Genomic DNA, 15,938 nt, shown 5'->3' with positions numbered 1-15,938 from the left:
GGTTCATTATATATGAGAGATGTGAAGATAAAAAGGATAAGATTCAGAAAAGAATTTGATATGTGGGGTTAGTGAAAGTAAGGGGGGGATCATACTGAGTGTAACCTCAAGATATGATCCTGGGTGATAGGGAGGGTCTTTCTTGACACTGACAAGGAAGTTTAGAAGAGGAAAGGGTTTGGAGGGAAAGATAATTAGTTATCTATTGGACATATTGATGCCTACAGAACATCTAGTTTCCGATGTCCAAGAAGCATCATTGTAGTTCAGGTGAGAGACCACACCTGAGTATGAGTATTTGGAAATTATCTATATAAAGGTGATTATTGAACCCATGGGAGCTAACGAGATCACCAAAGAAAAGATAGTACAGAGAAAAGAGATAAGAATGTCCAGGAAAGAGTCTTGGAGGACACCTCCAGTTAGTGGGCATGGTATGCATGATATAGATGAAGAACCAGTAAAGAAAATAAGGATTATGTAGAAGGGGGTGCTTGAGTAGAATACTGAATCAAGACAAGGAGTCTATGAGGGAAAGGTGAAGGGGGTGGCATTCTAGGCATACTTCAAAGTTCAAAAACTATGGGAGCTTTTCTTTATAACTTACAAAAAGTAAGTACAACCATAGCTAAAAAAAAAATACACTTCTAGCCTGCTAGCCTACTGAAAGGAAACAAGTTCTCAGGTAAGCAAATACAGCAAAAACTCAAAATAAATGCAAAGTGATTCTTGGGGGCTGAGTACTAACAACTTGGGGAATCAGAAAAGGCTTTTTATAGGATATGGTAATTCATCCTTAAAGATGGATAGTTTCCAACAGGTAGAAGTGTTTAGCTTGGAGAAGAGAACATTCAGGGAGGACATGATGTCTGTCTTCTAGCATTGAAGGGCTATCATGTGGAGAAAGGATTAAATTTGGCAAACTGTTCTGTTTGGTTCCAGAGAACAGAAGTAAGAGGAACGGATGAAAGTTGAAAAGAAGTCAATCTAACCCTCACATCAAGAAAAATGTCCTTAATAATTAGAACTTGTACAAAAGTGAAATGGGCTGCCTAGGGATGTGTAGTAGGTTCACTTTCTATGGAAGTCTTCGAGATGAAACTTGATGGCTACTTGTGGGGTATGTCGTAGTAAAGATTCCTTTGGTGTATGAGTTGTACTAGAGAGTCACTGATATGACCTTCCAATGCTCAAATTCTGTGAAAAAGCTCCTGGATAAATTCTTTTCTGCTCTCCCTTTGATCTCTTTAGGGTCATAGCCCCAACAGCTGCATTGCTAAATGAAGCACAGTCTAGTGACTTGTGGAGCAAAATTCCAAATTATTTTGAGAATGGCCATACAAGTTCATATTTTTGCCAACAGTGTATTAATATACCTGTTTTTTTCCTACTGACACTCCAACAATTATCATTCTCCTTTTTTGTCATATTTGCCAACCTGATAAGTAAGAGGTGTAATCTCAGAGTTATTTTAGTTCGCATTTATTTCTAATTATTAGTGATTTGGAGCATTTTTCATATGACTATTAATACCTTGGATTTATTCCTTTAAGAAATACTAGTTCATATCTTTTAACCATTTATCTACTGGGGAATGGCTCTTTTTCTTACATATTTGAATCAATTCCTTATACATCCAGGACATCAAACTTTTCTGAGAAAAACTTGCTGCAAAGGCTATTTAGGTTTAAAAAAAAAAAGTTAACTATTTCCCTTCTAATTTCAATTCATGGTTTTGTTTGTGCAAAAACTTTTTAAATTTTATGTTAACAAAATTGTCCATTTTATGTTCTGTGATTCTCTCTGTCTCTTGTTTGGTCATGGATTCTTCCTCAATCCATAATTATGAAAGTTATTTCTACCAATTATGGCGTTGCATGACTATACTCCCTGTTCCTGGGGGAGAATGAGGCTGGTGGAGTGTTTGAGTCTGGGAGTTCTGAACTACAGGAGGGCTAGAGATGATTGAGTATTCACACTGAGTCTAGCACCAGTGTAGTGAGCCTCCTGGAGCAGAAAGTCACCAGGCTACCTGGGAAGGGGTGAACCAGGCCAGATGGGAAAACTGGGGAAGATTAAACTTGCTGTGCTTATCAGTATTGGCGCTGGTCCACAAGACGCTGCTGTACTTCCAACCTAAATGAGAAAAGGAAAACCAGTTCAAAAAAAAGCCACTTTTCCCCTTGTTCCAATGATTTGTCTTTAATGTAATACTGTATGTCTAGGTCATGTATCTATCTGTAGTTTATCTTGCTACGTAGTGTGAGATACTGGACTGAACTTCATTTCTATCTACCTCTGCCAAACTGATTTCTTGTTCTCCCAGAAGTTTTTGTCAGACATGATTCCTTACCCTCAGTAGCCTTTAGGGGTTTTGAATACTATGCTGCTATGCCTGCATGCTTCTGTATATCATGTACCAAATCTATTTCCCTGATCAACTTCTCTACTTTTAAGCACTGCTAACAGTGCTTATAGTTAGCATTTATACAGAGTTTTGAAAAACACTTTACATGGACTATCTTATTTGAGCCTCACAACAGCCTGTGTGTTAAGTTCTATTAGGATTGTCATTTTACAGGTGAGGAAACTGAGGCTGAGGAAAGATTAAGTTATTTGCCCAAGGTCACAGATCTTAAGAGTCCAGGGGAATGTTCAAATTCAGTATAAGTATTTTTGATGATTACTATTTTCAGGCATATTTTGAGATCTTTTATTTCTAGACTCTATTTATTACCACTTTATTTTTATTATTCCCTTGAAATTTTTGACCTTTTTTCCTGAAGATGAATTCTATTCTAGCTCTATAAGAGTAATCCCTTGTTAGTTTGATTGGTTTGACACTGAATACTTAAATTGGGTGCTATTAATCTAAAATGTTACAGTGTAATCTTTTAAAACAAATTTTGAGACAAAAATTCATTTTAAGAGGCATAAAATTATATTATAAAGTTAGTAAAAAATATTTCAGGTTTGAGGGCATTTTAAAATTTATTTTTAAAAAGTAATAGAATTCTTTAAAACCATAAAGATGCCTTTAAAGGATTTTAAGAAACATTTTGTAAACCTAGGAAAAAATATAAAATTCACATGGAGAAACAAAAGTCAAGCATCTCAAAGAAAATAACAAAAAAAATTTTTTTTAATGAGAAGGTAGACTCTCAGTTCTGATTTACCAGAATGGAGTACGGAAGAGGAACAGATTAGGTACATAACATATAGAGGCAAATAAGCATACTAGCATAAGGATAAACTCAAGGGACCTCAGTTACTAGGGGAAGGACTATTTAAAAAAAAAAAACAACTCTTGAGAGACTGGACCATGGGTTAGGAAATTGGGTTAGGACAATACAACAATCGCACACCAAGATAAGCTCTAAATAGATAAATGACCAAGATTTAAAAGGTCATATTTTAAAATTAATTAAAGTAGCAAAGAAGAAATTACCTTTCAGATTTATGGACAGGGGAAGAGTTAAGATTTAAACAAGTGATACAGAGCAGGATCTCACAAGATATAATGAAAAATTATACTTACATATTAGAAAGGTTTTGTGTAAATCCATCTAATGTAGTAAAAATTAGAAAGGAAATAGGTACCTAAGGAAAAAATCTTTGCCACAGATTTCTCTAATGAAGCTGTCACATCCAAAATATAAAGTGATTTAAGTTTAGGAGTCATTTCCCAGTAGATAAATGGTCAAAGAATATGAACAGGCAGTTTTCAAAGGAAATCCAACATATCAAAATTCACATAAAATGCTCTAAATCACTAGCACCCAGAGAAATGCATATTAAGGCAACTTTGAGGTTTCACTTCATATATCAGACTGACAAACTTCAAGAGAGGAAAATGACAAATGTTGGAGTAGTGGGAAAACATGTACACCAGTGCATTGTTGATGGAACAGTGATCTGGTCTAGCCATTCAAGAAAGCAACATGGAACTATGCCCATAAAGTTCCCAAACTGGGCATATATACATATGTATCGCATATACCTAAACATAACCCAAAGAAGGAATGGGGAACCTACAGCCTCAAGAACACATGTGGCACTCAAGTGTGACCCTTTGACTGAATTCAAACTTCACAGAACAAATTCTCTTAATAAAAGGATCTGATCTGTAAAACTTGGATTCAGTCAAAAGGTTACACTTAAGGTCCTAGAAGGTCACATGTGGCCTAGAGGCTTCAAGTTCTCCACCACTGCCCCAGGGGAATACAGCCTTCTGGCATCCTAGGCCTATATCCTAAAGAAAGAGGAAAAGGATATATATATATATATGTCCAAAAATATAGCCTCTCTTCTCAGGAGAGTCAAAAAATGGAAACTAAAGGCATGTCTTCTTTTTTGAGAAATGGGGAAATGAATCATGGTATGTGAATGCAATGGAATATTGTTGTGCCATAAGAAATGATGAAATGGATTATTTCAGAGAACATTGGGCAGAATTTCAGAACAAACTAATACAGACTGAACTAAGAAAATAATTTATACAATGATAACATTATAAAGAAAACAACTTTAAAATATTTTTGAATTCTGATTAACATACAGGTCTGAAAAAATGAAGATGAAACATGCTTCTTGCTTCCTGACAAAGAGATAGTGTACTTAAAATGTCAAAGAAGATACACATTTTTAGACATGGCTAATATGGGAATTTGTTTGCTGGACAATACAGCTATGTAGTGAGGGATTTGATTTGTAGGGTTGCTTCTTTTTCTATTCAATTGAAGAGGGCAGAGTAATGGAAGGGATAGGGTAATAAAAAAAAACAAACTGTTACTTGAAAAACTATTAATAAAAGCCTTAGAGAATCTTTTAAAAGTGAGCAGTAGACAAGGAGGAAAGAGAATGAAGAAATGTATCTAAAAGTCATTTTTCTCCTATAATTGTGCAAAACAATTACTTGGAAAGCATTCTGAATTTAATTTAGCCCAATTTCATCTCCACAGCTAATGCTTCACTGAAATGCCATGGAGGAATAATATAATAACCGATATAGTTGAAAAAAATACTAGTCATGGTAATACTATGTCTGAACTATGTCTGAAAGAAGCAGTAAGCTATAGATAGCTACTCTTGAAGAATCTATACAACATACGACTCAAAGGCAAAATGAAATTATAAAGATTTGCAGATTAAATACATATCCTAGTCATCATTCCAAAGTATAAGTCCCTTGAGTTTTCTGAAATCAATTTTGTCAAAATCTTTTACAAATTTCTTTTTGTACTTAAAATTAGAAAAATAGTTTGCCAGGGTATTACTGAAACTGCTTAACTCATTTAGCTAAATAAAGCTAACAAATTTAATATAATTATCTGTACTGTAAGTAGTTCTGACATTTAAACAATTTATCAATGATTCCTATAAATGTGGCCTACTTCTTTCTACATATTTCATGTGACCAATTAAATTTCACTATTATTTGAAGATCAGCACTGACCTTTGCTTAATCGTTTTCTAGTTTCTTGTTCATTTGAACATCTTGTTTGCTGATATTCATTTTAAATATTTTGCTACACACAGTATTCCATTAATTCAAAGAGACTTCTCTCTTTTCTCCCAGTATCATATGAAAGAACTTCAATAGCTTTGCCTCAGCCTTCTTCTTCCTCTCTCCCGACACAGGATTGCATAAACAAACAAAAATCTTTTATTCCTTTGTAGTCTCTTTATAATCTTCAAAAAAGAGGCAAGGGTTCTATAAAGAGGACTTAATTTTCTTTTTTTTTTTTTTTGAGGATCTCAATCATAGCAATGAAATGACAGGAAAATTAGAAAGATTTCTATTGTAATAATTAAATCTAGATTTTAAAGCCACAAATAAGAATTTATGTTATTCCTGCACAAATATACAAAAGGAAAAGCTACTTTGAAGAAAAAAATTAAAACATATTGGATTTCACAAATCACTCTTGAACAATTTGGTAGAAGAAAAGAGAAAACAGAAACACTCTCATCTGGAGCAATGTTTAAATGTAGAAATATTTTGCCAATTTAGAGTAATTGTTTTAAAAAAGGGTGAGAGGATCGAAATCAAAGACCACTAAAAAATTAGCAAGATCAAATAAAAAGAAAGATATTTGTTGTTGTTCAATTGTTTTCAGTTGTGTCCAATTCTTTGTGACCCCACTTGGGGTTGCCATGACCAAGATACCACAGTGATTGGCCATTTCTTTCTCCAGCTCATTTTACAGATGAGGAACTGAGGCAAACAGTTAAGTGACTTGCCCAGGGTCACACAACTAGCAAGTATCTGAGGCCACATATGAAACTCCAGAAGATGAATCTTCCTGACTTCATCCTGGCACTCTATTCACTGAGTCACCAAGCTACCGCAAGATAGTATTCTTGAAATAGAAGAAAAATAGTATTCGTTTTTAAATAGGAAAAAAAATCTTAATTGCAATTGCCTGAAGTTTTACACCAACAACTCTAATGCATTTCACATGTCAATATTTAGATGACATTTTTATAACATCCAGGAACTGAAAAAAAAAGGTGTTACTTTTAAATGGTAACAAAACCCCATAAAATAGTTTTCATTTTATCTTTTTATCAAAGAGAAAAGACATCTTATTTCTATATTTTGTCTATATTTATTCTCCTTCCTCTCCACTCCTGTATATATCCCTCCATATTATTCCTTTCCTTAGATCTGGATTAATTATCAAGAACCTAGAAAATGACTGCAAAAATTAGTAAATTGCTTACAACTTCCATCCTCTTGCTCCCCAAATAGGTTTGTGCTCAACACATCTGCACCAGTTTATACCCATTTGGTTAAGTTTTTAAAAGGTGCATCCTTTTATTTCATTCTCTTTAGTTATACATCTGCCTTCTGTTTATTCTTCAGCTTCAACATGATCATTATTCCCTCATGACACCATAGTGTCAGAGGATTGTAGAGTTATAATGGAACTTGGAAAGTGATCTCACCCACCCTTGAATTTTGAAAATGAGGAATCAAAAGTCCCAGAAAAATGAAAGGACTTGTTTCTCAGCTCATATTAATAAAAGAACATTCCAGTAAAATAACAAAATAGTTGTATTCTAGAAACTTCTCCAAACCCCAAATCTCAAAAGAAAGGAAATATGTAACAGATATAATAGAATTACAGCTAAATCCTCAAGACAAAAAGAAAGGTCCCTAGACAAAAGGTAAAAACCTTATTAATGAATGAATGAATTGCACTGTTATCCCAAAGAGTAGGCAAATAATCACAAGCCCAGAAAGAAGTTCTTGGAAGAACTTAAACAAGAATTAAAATATCAAATATGAAAAATCCAGAAAAAATGGGGGGTGGGGGGAAGCAATCCAAGAAAATTATGAAAAGAAAGTTAACCAATTGGAAAAAAAAAAGTCCAAAATCTTAAGGAAGAAAATCATTCTTTGAAAATTAGAATTGGGTAAGAGGAATCAAACGATGTTCTAAGACACCAAAAAATAATAAAAATAGAAAAATAGAAGAGAATCTGAAACATCTCTTAAGAAAACTAACTGATCTGGTGAACAGATAGTGGAGGGATAATAGAAGAATTGTTGAACTACCTGAAAGCTATTAACAAAAAAAGTATCTGGATATTACAAGAATTGATTAAGGAAAATTGCCCTGAAGTTCTACAACAAATGGCTAAAGTAGAAAAAGGAAAAAAAATCTACCATTCTCCATGTGAAAGAGATCTGAGGAGGAAAACTTACAGAAATGTCATAACCAAGTTTCAAAGCTTCTAGATTAAGAAAAAAATATTGCTAGCAACAAGAAAAAAAAAAACATTTAAATCCTGTGGAAATATAGTCAAGATTTCACAAGACCTGGCAGCTTCCACTCTAAAAGACATAGGTCTTGGAACATTATGTTTCAAAGAGGAAAAGAGCTGGGGTTGCATCCAAGAATAACTTGGATAAGCAAAGTTGAGTATAATCCTGAATAAAAAAAAGGTCATTTGACAAACTGAAAGACATTCAAGTATTTGTAACAAAAAGACCGGAACATGTTGGAAAATTTTATGTAAAAGATACAGAATATAAAGAAAACAGTAAAGACTAATTATAAGGCACTCATTAAGGTCAAACTGTTTACTTATATACAGGAAAATGTTTTCAGTATTCTTAAAACTCATCATTACTAAGGTGGCTTGAAAGAAAAGGCTGGGGCTGAGCTGTCTATGATGGGGTGATTTTAAAAAACAAACTTGAGTAAGAAAAGGTGAAAGGGAGCAATTTTATTACAAAAATGGTGTGGAGAAGGAAGAAAATACAGAGGGAGCAAGCAAGGATGGAGGGCGGATAATGTTGGAACTTTATTCTCATCTGGGTTGAAGAGGAAACAACATGTACTTCCGGAAGGGTGTAGAAATCTTTTGAACAAGCTGTGGAATATGGTTGTGATGGAACATTACTGCGCTACAAGAAATGATCAGCTCATTGATTTTAGAAAGGCATGGAAAGACTTGCACAAATGATAAAGAACAAGGTGAGCAGAGCCAAAAGAACATTGTATACAGTAACAGCAACATTGTTTCAAGAACAACTTTGAGTAACTAAGTCATTTCGACTATTATAAATAAACAAATGAAAAATAAAGGACATAAAGAGATTCTATCTGCATCCAGAAAAAGAAATAATAAATAGAAGTATATATGGAATAATTGTGTGTGTGTGTGTGTGTGTGTGTATACATGTTTGTGTCTAACAGGAGCCATCTCTATGGCAGGGGGAAGCAGACAAAAAAAGTGGGGAAAAAAGAAATTTACATGGTAACTTTGTGGTATATTTGGAGGGAACAGCAAGTTGTACATGGTAAATTTGCAGTTTCACGTCCAATCATCTTTTTTATTGTACTGTTATAGAAATTCTTATTTTGTTTCCTGAATTGAAAATAAAATTAAAAAAAAAAAAAGAACTTCAAGAAGGAAGTCCCTCAGCAACAGACCAGATGAGACTATAGGGGATTCTGTTATGCAATAACCCCTGTCACATAGGTAGGTATCAGTTATATTTTATTTCATGCTTAACGGAAGGCTAACCAGGGACATGGTCCCTAAGAACCTACTTGACTCTAGACAAAACAATCACTGAGGCAGGCTCCTGCTTTCTCCAACTTGACAGATTTTTCACTTCAACCTGGCCTGCCCTGGTACCACCATCTTCTCCAGGGAGAAAGAGAGAGACAAGGCAAGGCACTGGGGCTCGACTAAATCCGCATCAGAAATACCAACATAAAACCTTGCCATGTGTCTGGCAACTGTTTCTGACAGGCTAAGTAAACTGATTCTTTTCTAGCCCATTTGCTTGTATTGGGTTAGTCATTTCCATTATCCTGATGCCTGCAAGTAGGACAGCTACCAGCAGCCCACATTCAAGACAGGACACGTAGATTCCATAAACTAATAATAAACTAATTCCAGAAATACTAAGCGCATCCTTTACAAACCATAATGCAATAAAAAGAGCAATTAAAACAAGTAACTCAAGTAAAAGATACTGTTCTAGAGACCTGATAATGATATGAATAAGTGGGTCAAAAACACATCATAGAAAGTCCGTCAATATGCATTTTAAAGTGCCTAATAGGTGCCAGGAATTGTGCTAAGTGCTGGGGATACAAAGAAAGGCAAAGGATAGTCCATGTCCTTGAACAGTTCATAATAGAAGGGGGAAGACAACATGACAAGTATGTATAAACAAGATAGATATACACACACATATGGGATAAAATGAAGACAATAAACATTAAGGGCATCAGAAAAGGCTTCTTATAGAACACAGGTTCCCCAACTCATTTGGCCTCCCTCCCCTTTTTAAAAAAATTATTCAGTGTCCCCCTGAAAATCTACTTTCTTTAATCCTTTAACATTTTACAAAATTTGCATAATTTTAAATATATATGTATATATTTTTTAAGTTGCATCTTAAGTTTAATAATTTATTGTAAATTTGCGTTTTTCCCACACTGAAATTTTGATGATGCAATATTATGTCATGTAACTGTATAGAATCGTATTGTAAACAAGTCATTACACATACGTATTCCTGCAGATGCATGCTGGACCTCCTAACAATGCAGGACAGGCTCACCTGCCGATAACTGCTTGTTAAGACCTGTTGGTGGACTTGACCACTGATGGGTTATAACTTGCATTTTGTGTGTTTATTTGGAAAATAATGTAATCACAATGACTTTAATTCTGTTACACAACAGATGAAACATGTATGAATGGTTTTTCAAAATTTTCTTCTCTTCTTTCCTTATGCTTACTTATTTTTATTCAATGCACCTCAACTGCCCCCAAGGCTACTACCAGCCCTGCCTCGAATCATTGCAGTGTCCCCCAGAGGGTAGTATTGTCCCCTTTGGGTACCTCTATGAGGGTTGGATTTTGGCTGGGACTTGATGGAAACCAGGAGGTGGAGATGAGAAGGGACAGTATTTTAGGTAGGGGAGTCAGACAGTGAAAATGCCTGCAATGTGCAGTTGGGTTGTTTTGTGTGAGGAAAGTGAATGAGAACTACGAGACGAAACAATAACTGTGATACAGCTAAAGCAGTCATCAGAGGAAAAGTTTCATTTCTAAAAACATACATTTATGTAAGGTATGGAAATGACTGAATCAATCAATCAAATCACCCAATCCCATTTAAAGTAAGTAATATGCACCAAAATACTTACAGCAGTACTTCTGTGATAGCAAAGAAATGGAAAGAAAGCAGATGCATAATGACTAGAGAATGACTAAACTAACGATGTAAATGAGAACAGCTACACACACACACCTCCACAAAAAAATCAAAAGCAAATGCAATAAAATTATCAAGATCAAGGACGCCTGTTGCATAGATCAGAGTTCCTATGGCATTCTAACTTGTATAAATTGTTTTCCTGGTTCTTTTTCAGGAAAATGCATGATTTCATACAAATCCATTAGATCATAAGCTTCTTGAGGGCAGAGACTGTCTTGTCTCCTTCTGTATCCCCAGCACTAAGTACAGCTCTTTGTGGAGGTGAGAGCTCTACAGGTGTTTTTGAACATGTTTTTGGTCTTTTAAATGTACTCATCAGCTGTGCAGAGGTTTTTCCTATTTGTTATATGGGATGGCTCTGTGGGAGGGTAGAGGAAAAGACACTGGAAATAACTATGATGATGTTAAAAACAGAGGTAAATAAAAACATATTTAAAAAATAAAGTAAATGGTAAAACAGAGTACCTTGGAACCCCAACCTAGTGAGAATAAATCTCAAACAATTAATTATAGGCGTTAGATGAAGTACAAAAATTCCACGGTGAACTGGAACGATGTTGAAGAGTATTCAAACTGGCTGCGGAAACCTGACCGAAGGTCATCTACAAAATATCCACCCAGTTCCACAACAGGGAAATTTCAAGGGTCTGGAAGCAGAATGGAAGAACTAGGGACATCAAAAAGTGAGTGTTAAAGAACAGACAACACAGAGGCAACTAGCAAATGAAACAAGAGAAAGTAGGACCGAGTGATAACTCAGAAAGGGTTAGGAGTAAATAGTAAGTATTTATGTTGCTCCTACTAATGTGCCAGGAAGAGTGCTAAGTGCTTTGCAATATTATCTCATTTGATCCTTACAACAACTCTATGAAGTAGACACTGTTATGATTCCCATCTTACAGATGAGGTAACTGAGGCATATGACACGTCCAACTATGTGACTTGTATGAAACGTTGCAATTTCCTGAAAAGAACCAGGAGAACAATTTATACAAGTTTGAAAGCCATAAGAACTCTGATCTATGCAACAGGCAACCATGATTCCAGAGAACTGATGAAGAAGCAAGCTATCCATCTCTTGACAAAGTGATGCATTCAGAGTTTAGAATAAAGCATACATTTTTTTGGATATGACCAATGTGGGAATTTGGGTTTTTTGACTGTGCATATTTGTTAAAAGGATTTTCTTTTTTTAAATTGTGTATGGGGAGGGAGGGAAAATTATTTTTGTTAATTAAAAATTTTAATTTTAAAATACAGAAGAGGGCCACATAATCATGGATGAATTTAAAAAACTGGAAAGAACTAAACATAGTGTCAAAAAAAAAAGCTAAAGCATAGAAAAAGCTCAAACATAAAAATCTAAATTGAAAAATTTATGTTTGAAGGGAATAAAAAGAAAACAAGGAAAGGATGCTTGGGCAGAGGTCAACTGTCAAAATTCAAGAGGTTTAGCTATTAGTGCCAGGTCCCTTTCAACTCTTAAAAAAAAAATCAATTTATAAATCCTTCTGCTTACTTCTCTAATAAAGAATCTTCACACTGTAAACATAAAACTAACATTATTAAGAGGGAACTCAAAGCCAAGACAGGAAAGAAAACCACAACAGAATACCTAGCCACATTACATAGGTTCGAATCTCTAATATAAACCACTGACATCTCAGGGGAATGAAAGAATTCAACAGATGTGATTGAGCAAATATAATTTCCATTTCAAAAAAATAGGAAAATGGTAAATTCGTGAAATTATTGAATTATAAGCTTTATATTGATACCTGGAAAATTTCTAGATTTAGTAATAGATAATTTGCAAGCCCATAGAAATAAGATATTACATCACTAGGCATCAGTATGAATTAATTAAGAACAAGCAATATCCAATTAACCTAATTTCTGCTTTTGAGATGGCTACTAGACTGATAGACAAAGGGGAATAGTAGAGAAACAACTTGACTTCAGTATAATATCTGACAAAACCTTTTGTAAGGATGAGGACTGGCTCACATTCTCTAAGCTTGAGTCCATTTTCTGCTGGATTTTGTCTGTGTTATAGATTTTATGGGCATATCTTTGTACCACCTAAATACTGATTTCTAAAACCTAATTGTGTCTGGTTGACTGAGAGGTATCAACTTACAATCAGGGTGAGGATAGCTCTAGAAATGAGCTCCCATCCCCTCTAGGATACCCCCTAGAGTCACGAGGGGATGTAACAGTCATGTTCTAGGGATCTCTCTAGTCAATGTGAACAGGAGCTAGGATAGTGACCCCAGAGCTACAATTTCAAAAGGTAAAATATCATATTCATTCTTATGGAAGAAATAAACTATGCAGAATTTAAATAGAAAGTTATCTACTTACAATTTGAGAAAGATCTTATACAGATGTAATCACAAGGAATCAAGTTTCTCTCCACAGCAGTATTATATTTTGAAGAACTTTTAATGAAAAGTTGGCTACGTCCCAGATTGAATGGTCTGTAATAGAAAAGCCAAACCATAAATCAGATATTTAAGTCTAAGATAAGTTTACCATATGCAAGTACAAATTTTATGAGGTACAAAAAATAACAATAAAATCATTTATTAAGAGAGGCTACATAATGGTTAGCATTCCTCTAAAACCCAATATTACCTGTTACATTATACATAGAGGTATATGTAGAAAAAAATTCCTGTACTTAAGGAAATTTTATAGTCTACTTTTATTAGAATGTATTATTCTAGACTGATAAGTCTTTTTTTCTTAGAAATACCAAATTATGTTTTAAATAGATTATCTTTTATGATCTATTTAAAGCTGCCACTCCCTCTTATTCAACATACTCCTAAGTATATTGTGGTAGACTTAAATACAGCATAAAATTCTAATTAAAGTGTTAGGAGGGAAATTTGACTTAGTCATCTCATCATCTATTTGAGCAAATTAAGTACTATATCTTTCACCATAGGTAAGTTTCAGAAATAACCAAATACGGATCAAGTTGTTTTACATACCAATTTGAAATGATATCTAAAGCAAAATCAACACTCAAATTCTCATATGTTCAAAGGAAGAAAATGAGCACTCATGAATCCCACAAGAAATAGTATAAAGCCATCTGGTTGAGGAATAGATGAAAAAGAAAAGGATGACACAGTGACAAGACAGTTGGATGTATCCTCAGGAGAGACCTGGGATCAAATCTTGTCTCTGACGCTTACTAATATTATCACAGACAAGTAATTTAACCTCTCTGACCTCAGTTTCCTCTTCTACAAAATGGGGGTAACACTACCTGCAGTACGTCCTTCATAGGCTGGCGTGAGGGTCAGACTGGACAATGTGTGTGGTCTTTCGTGAGCCTTAAAGCATCATATGAACGTCAACTGTAATTAAACAGAGAGTGTTCACACCAAGCTGGGCACCACAAATGATCCTGAACGCCACAAAAGGTGCCGCTGTGTGAAATCTCACTTTCTTTTTATTATGGAGGGCTATATCACAATCTACTTCCTTGATTTCACTCTTTGCATCTGATAAACAGCCCACATTTACCAACACCTACAGACTTCAGGCTGAAACTCACATTCTTGAGCTGACAACAGATCCTGTTAGCAAATCCATTAATTGTTCATGAGGAGGAACAAAACCACAAGGGAGGAATCAATCAATCAATCACTTGGTATTTATGAAGTACCTCTTATGGTTCTGCACTAGGGGCTGGAGATACAAGTACAAAGAATGAAACCATTACCACTGGCAAACAGATGACATTTTAAGTTTATATATACAAGTGCATCCAAAAATATATATATAGCATGAGTGCAAAGTTAATAAATGTGCAAAGAGGTGAATACAGGGTGGCCAGGGAGGGATCAGGCAAGACTTCATGGTGAAAGGAGTGCTTGAGGTGTGCCCTGGAGGAAGAGGAGGACCAGTGGTGAGGCTGTGGGGAGGAGGGACTGCATCTGAGCATGAACAGAAAAGCACAGAGAGAGCACATGGGGCATCATGGGGGACAAAGTAAGGGAAGGTCAGCTTGGCTGGATCTCTGAATACAAAGTGGGAACTGAAGGTCCCTACCACTCTGAAGACAAAGTTCGACATTCCACATGATAACTAATAAATGTCTGCATGGAGTTTACCAAATGTTAGGTTCCCCACCCCGCTACCACTGACAGCTCCTTTTAGAAAGCTTGTTTTTGATCCTCTAAATTCAGAAGACTTCAGATACTTAATAGCTGCGTGACCTTGAGCAAGTCACTTCACTATTTGCCTATTTGCTCATCTGTAAAACGGAGGTAACAATAGCACCTACCTCTTAGAGAAGTTTGTGAGGATCCAATGAGATAACAACCATAAAGCACTAAGCACAGTGCTTGGCACACAGTAACACTCTATACATGTTAGTTATTGTTATAGCTAGCTAAAAGTACTGGCATACCGCTGTTCTTGTCATTAGCTATGTATGTGTTTTTTGTTATTTGTTTTCTTAAGTGCATTTCCCAGCATATCTCATTTTGATTACAGGTACCTTGAAGGCAGGAATTGTCTGCTTTTTTAATATATCATTATTCTAATTAAGACCTATTCGAACAATGGGTACTTAATAAATGATGCTGACGTTTAAGTTAAATTTCTAAATAAGAATTTACAGAATCTATCATTTGAGGGTAAAGGATTTTTTCAAGGAATGAGATGAGGCTTGACAGAACAGGCATTGCCTAGTGCTACACAAATACCTGGAATGCTAAAAGAACAAGCTATTCTACTCTCACAATTCTCAGGAAAATGAAGCCCATAATAAAACCTTCCCCATTTCATCAGGTGATGATTAAACCACTGAATAGCCTGGAGGGCCGTATTCTGGTGAGCCTGAAGTATGCGGAATATTGTAACGTGAACACTCATAAGGGAAAATATCTACTCACCCCCATTCTACATGAAAAGTGCGTCTTGAAATCAGGTGTTTTGCATTAAATAGAATTTTCCTATTGGACATTTGTATGTTTGTTTACGTGTTGACTGGATCTAGACAGCACGGTACTCAAAGTCTCCATGGCACTAAGAACTCTGAACAGAGTATTTTAAATAATGAACAATAAATAAAGCACTGTAGAAATCATGAGCAAAGGAAAAATCTAATAAAAGTAGAGATGATGCAAAGCTAACGGCATGTTTGGCAATGAACAGATGT

General features: G+C 35.1%; 1 protein-coding gene across 3 annotated transcripts in view; it reads right to left on the bottom strand.

Annotated features, from left to right (window-relative positions):
• Positions 1-15,938, bottom strand: part of WDPCP (WD repeat containing planar cell polarity effector) — a 375,521-nt gene that overhangs the window by 297,112 nt on the left and 62,471 nt on the right. For all 3 annotated transcript variants that reach the window (XM_072635424.1, XM_072635425.1, XM_072635427.1), the window contains exon 2: positions 13,121-13,236. The gene's annotated coding sequence lies outside the window, so the exon portion shown is untranslated. The remainder of the gene's footprint in view (positions 1-13,120; positions 13,237-15,938) is intronic.

The sequence above is a fragment of the Notamacropus eugenii genome, chromosome 1 (genome assembly GCF_028372415.1).
Source record: "Notamacropus eugenii isolate mMacEug1 chromosome 1, mMacEug1.pri_v2, whole genome shotgun sequence".
Taxonomy (NCBI): domain Eukaryota; kingdom Metazoa; phylum Chordata; class Mammalia; order Diprotodontia; family Macropodidae; genus Notamacropus; species Notamacropus eugenii.
Note: the sequence above shows the minus strand (reverse complement) of the source record. Positions and strands in the feature narration are given on the sequence as shown.